The following is a 6,171-nucleotide window of genomic DNA, read 5'->3' on the forward strand; positions in this document are numbered from 1 at the left end:
TTTTATTGATCACTTTCAACTTTCAGACCACTTGAAGCAGATTTGTTAGCTAATAATTAAAATTTTTTATTCATCTAAACTTCATATAAAATTTAGGGATAAAAATGCTCACCCTTTCAACCCTCAGTACAAAGCGCCAGAAAAGTGGGAATGTACAAGTTTTCGAATGAGCTAATAAAGTTCTAAATTCGATTTTTCGCAGAGATACAGTTGCTTGAAAAATGTCCATTAGTTTAGGTGTCCCTTTAAGGATTTGGAACGCGATAAGCACAAAAGGTAAGTTTTTTAAGGTTTTTCCTTAATCACAATTCATAAAACAATTAGAATTTTAAAACTACACCTAAAAAGGCCGACATATCATTTTTTTCGCATTCAAAAATATTGTTCACATATTTTGCTTAAGCTAAAAGCTCTTTAGAATAATAAAATAATTTATTTACTAGCGAGGAGATTCAGGTAAAAAAATTGCTAATAATTTTAAAAAGCTTTTTTATTCATACACTTTATATGGCATTCTGAAAACTTTCAAACAATTATAATAAATTTTTATTATAATATAAATAACACAAATAATTATTATTAAATTTAAGTATAAAATTATATCTTTACACATATGTATTTACAAAAATTACTTAATCATTCAGGACATATTTAAGCAGTGAAGAATTTTGGCTATCGACCTCTTGAGGTCCTAGCGTAGAGTATGCTAAAATTATATTGATGAAGTGTTAAAAAAATTTTTTTTTTTTGTATCTGCAGTAAGAGTCAAATTCTACTTTTTATCCGTAGTTTGGGGGAGGCGATTAAAATTATGTTTATTAATTCATCGACATCAGAAAATGTTTCTTTCGTGTCACTCATAACTTTATGAGTACAGTACCTACATAATTATAACTTCTTCAAAAATGTTTCTAAAAAAATTTGCTTGTTGTCGGTACTTTTAGTTCCGCTTGTTTTATGAACAAATATCTCGCCTCCACGAGCTCTTAAATTATTTCGCAGAAAAACAAACTGGGGCGTACTCATTCTTTTTCCCTAAAGGTCCCCCTTTTAGGGCAAAACCAAGAATTTTCGGTATAGAAAGAGCAAATAAGATATATTTGACCTAAAATTTTTATAAATTCAACAGTATTTTGGCATAAATACATTGGTTTCGTTTAGCTGAAGTGATCGTTCAGTTGGGTGATTAGTACTTCATCTATGGGAAATTTTTTTTTCTTTAAGATATATTGGATGCCGATACTAACCGAGCAATATTGAGCGATCACTTCAGCTAAACGCTCCCATACATAGACAAATAAATTAATGGTATATCCAAGGCCGAACGTGTTTAAAATTTCTAAATTAAAATATTATTAATTTTTTTATATCACAGAATTTATTTTTATATAATTCGTAATTATGTGAAGTAAAAATTCAAATGGATGTTTTTCTTGGTTTAAGGCTACCTCGTGAAACACCTCGCTAAAAATTGTTTTTTTTATTTTGCTCTTATAATTTCGTAACATCTTAATCGAATTTGATTGCCTAAATACGTCCTTAATTTTGTGACAAAATACTAAAAAAAACTATATTACCTACTTGAAATATTAAAAATAAAATTACAACTTTCTATGATAAAAACTTTCTATTACTGCATTTAAGAGTAAATATGAAAGACAAATTGTAAGTTTAATAGAAGTATTATGGTAATTTTCTACTGAAAATATACTCCACTGTTAAAGGAAGCACCATTTTCATTATGAATTTTATACAATTGAAAAATAAAATACGTATTTATATCAATACAGATAATTTTAGATAATTTGAAAAATGCAGTAGAACCTAATACCAAAAATTCTATAACATATTACAGGAATAAACCTAAAATATCTTAATATAAAAAAAATTCAAATATTTCCAAAACATACAAAATACGAAAGAAATTATAGAAAAATGTTTGAAAAACGTAAGATTCTCTAAAAGAAAAAAAGATCCTTATAAAATTTCCGTATTTTTCACAAGGATCGGATAAAATAGAATAAAGAGTTGTATATACAGGCTGAATTAAAAAAAAAATTTCACCCTTATATCTGAATGGAAAATACAAAAACGCTGAAAACGAAAAAAAAATTCGCAACGCAAGAGCTGCGTTGGCTAAGCGAATTCCCTCAGAGATTGAAAATAACACATTTTTCTTAAAATCATATATTTAATTTTTTATTTTTCAAGAATTTTTAATATATAAAAACTAATCTAAAAAAAAAAAAGTAGTTTTAATTAAAAAAAAACTCTTCATGGTCAAAGACCCTTGTTTGACCATGAAGACGTCTCCGTATAAAAAACTGCAGTATAATGCTTTTTTATTCCCCCGGGAGCCTAATTATGAGCCGACGATCATAGTTTTTGAAATATTGATTCCTAAACAGTAAGAGAAAATCATTTATAGAAGAAATTGCCATTCATTTCATCACTTTAAATGTATCTTATGCAAAAACGCTTGATACAATTTTCTTTATAGGAAAATATTTGTCATGCTTTTAACTAATGAATACTAGTTTTCTAAATTAATCTTAAGAAAATTAGCCTTGTTGCATAATAAAGCATATCTTTAAAAACACTTCAATATAGGATTTACATGTATAAACGCAAACATTAACAGCAGCTCAAACCTATAAATTTAACACCTTAAGGGGGTATTAAAAGATTTATTCATAAAAGATTTGAAATCACTTTCAAATAATAATTTATTCATAATTTGGAGGCTCTTTGATATTCTGAATTTTAAAAATTATCTAAAAATATCTATCTTTTAAGTTTTTACATTACTTTGCATTTGTGCTTAATTATTAATAGTTTTATATGCTTTTATTTTTGAAAATAATAATAAACAATTATTATATTTAAGATTATAGTAAAAAATATTTTCTCTTTTATCATTTTTAATATTAAGGCAGAACGTATTATATACGATCATTTCTCACAATATTTTGAATTAATAGCTTTTTTTTTAAGATTTAGAGGACCCTGCAGTTTTTATCTGGAAAATGTTAATTAATAAAAATACTTTGCTCCTTTTTTATTTACAGGGATGAATAAATTCATTAATCAAGATTTTAGCCCATCAAAAGGAACTAAAAAAAAACCCTACACCAAACCCTATGAACTATGGTAATACACTTTCGATACGTTTAAAAAATAGATAGTTTATAAAATGGAGGATAAATGTTCGCCGAGTCTGGAAACTCGTTTTCCGATTCAAAATTCAGAAATTGGCAATAATGCACGCATTTGAAAGTTTACCTATCTTGTAAAATATTCGTTTGATGAGGAAATTTGTCAGTAGACTTTCATTATTCAATGAAGTCCTATTAAGAAGATGTGTGAAATTTCATCTATTCAGATTGAAACACAAACAGATTTTATGACGAGAAAACTTACTTTCAAAAATCCCATCTTTCTATAGGATTTTATTATGCCTATTTTTTAATTTCTAATTTGTAATCGACTTATGAGTTTCCAAAGTTGCTGTCCATTTACCGGGGTTATATTCCAATTAAAGAAGTAAATCTCCGTAAATAAGAAAGAAGCAACAATTTGACCTTCGTTCCAATGTTTTATAAAAATTGCCCAAAAACTACAACAAACCACGGAGCTTTTTAATTAATACGTTCAATTAAAAAATAGAAATATGTTTTTTTAATGTTTTTTTTGCAATAATAATTAATTGATTAAGAAGTTAGTCTACGATTTTAAGAATCGGTAAATAAAAAAATAAAAAATGTAATTTGAACATGAAATATTTGAAACTGAATAATAATGCAGCGTATTATTAATTTTAGGACCATTAATAACTTTTCAGAAGAGGTAATTGCAAATGATTTTTTAAGAATGTCTGTCTGTATATGTAGTTGCAAAATTCTAATAAACTTCAAAGGTTATCTACAAGTTTATGCATGTAATTATTGACTTTTTTTCAAGAATTTATTATATAATAAAAAAGTCTAAAATGTACGATCAAAACTAGGCTAAAATCATATCAGAGAGAATTTAAGTATTACTTAAGTAAACATTCATTAATTAACGGTTCCTTCTATTATTTGACAACAAATATGGTCTTCGTCAGGGTGAGATTTTTTCCAAGCGTCAAGAAATATTACAGAGATATTCGGTATAAACTTATTAAAAATAAAATTTTTGTATGAAATTTCTTATTGATCCTCCCAAGCTTTCTTAATTGTTAAAAGTAAGAAATAGTTCGATCTCTTGGACACGTTAACGTAGGATACTTTAAGCTTTAGCAACGCACATTAAAAATTTTTTTTTATTATATTACTGTTTTCGTCTTTAATAATGGTAGATAATAATAATTAATTAAGGGTTATCTAACACTCAACATTTTAATATTATAAAAAAGACATTGTTAAAACATTTCATATAAATATCGTCATTTCAAAATGATATTTTTTTATAGTTTCTTTAAAAAGTTTAAACTTAAAAAACTCATAAAATAAAATTTTCTTTCTTTTTAATTTATACTCTAATTTAAGCCTCTATAATTAAATAATACAATTTTTTGTATTCCCACAGATAAATGAATCAAGCTTAGAGATATTATATATAGAGTGCGCGATAGAACAGTGAGAGTATCCGCAGGTAAAAAAAACGATGCCGAGTTACCGTATCATTTCCTTTATGGTGGCGTCATTATATGATACATAGAGATACGGTAGCTCGGCAGCATCCTTTCTCTTACCTGCGAACACTCTCACACTCAATTTTTATAATATCTATGTGGAATCAAATAATATCAAAGGTTAATATTTTGTTTATTAATTTTTGGGTAACAGTCAAAGTACAAGTATTGTAAGTAATGATTTCCACTATGTTAAATGTACATAAATTTTCTTTAAATCGGAATCACTCACTCCGATTAGACACTGTTTAGTAGAGCACTTTAAAAGAAATTTATAAAATTTTTAAAACACTCGAAAATGTGGTTTTTTTCTTAACTCTCTCCGAACTAAACCGACTTTCTTGAAAAATAACTAAGAACACTCTCGATCAAATCACCTTTCAAACAAAAAAAACCACATACAAATCGATTCACCCGTTTAAGAGCAACGGTGCCACAGACAGACATACACACATAGCGGTCAAATGTATAACATCCTTCGTTTTGCGTCGTTGATTAATTAAAAAATTGAATGGAGGTATAGAGAAGCTATAAATAAGAGAGATAATGTTTAAAAGAAACTTATTAAATTTTTGGAAATATTTAATTTCCTTTGACTATTAATATCTTTTATTTTTTTGCTAAATTCTTCTATTTCTGCATTGAATTTCTACTGGAATTGTTCTCCAGGTTGCTTTAATAGTCAATTTAGATCCTTAAAAGGTAAGAGCTAATAACAACACTTAGAAAGTTGATCCCTCATAAAAAACTTACATTTTTGCTTTCGGGGGAAAAGCAACTTAAAAATATGCCATTATTGTATTTGATCGAAAGAAAGCACGCTAGCTATAGAAAAATGGTTTAGCTAAAAGTTGTCAATAGAGGACATATGCCTGTATCCATGACTTTGAGACCTGAAACTCTAGTTTCAAGATCATTTGTTCTTGATCTTTAAATCATTTTGAAAATTTGCCTGGACTTAAAATTTATTAACACAGAGGAATGACTTTTATTGTCTTTGATAAATTTTGTCTAAAAAATATTTATAAAGCTAGCGTATTTTCTTTCGATTAAATGCAACAATAATATATTTTAAAGTTTCATTTATTCCGAAAGCTAACGATTTTCGAAAAAACGTTTTAAATAAAAATAAAAGTTTTTTTTTAAATAAGGATCAACTTTGTATTTTAAAGTGTTTTTATAATTCTTACCTTTAAGGATCTTGACTATTAAAGCAACCCGGAGAACTAGGTCCAATCTGATGTCATAACATGATGCCACCCATCAAACTCTACAATTTTTGTTTAAGATATTTTTTTATTGGTTAACTACAAAACGAGTTATTAGCCATGATATATTAAAATGATTCACCTGTATATGCTATAGTAATGAAAGATTATGTACATACTGCTTACATACATAATAGAATGATTATTGTCTATATCCAGTGTATAATCAATGTAATTATTCCGAAATTCTATGGTAATACAGACTAGACATCTGCCATTAGACTTTAA

The sequence above is a fragment of the Chrysoperla carnea genome, chromosome 2 (genome assembly GCF_905475395.1).
Source record: "Chrysoperla carnea chromosome 2, inChrCarn1.1, whole genome shotgun sequence".
In the NCBI taxonomy this organism is placed as follows: Eukaryota; Metazoa; Arthropoda; class Insecta; order Neuroptera; family Chrysopidae; genus Chrysoperla; species Chrysoperla carnea.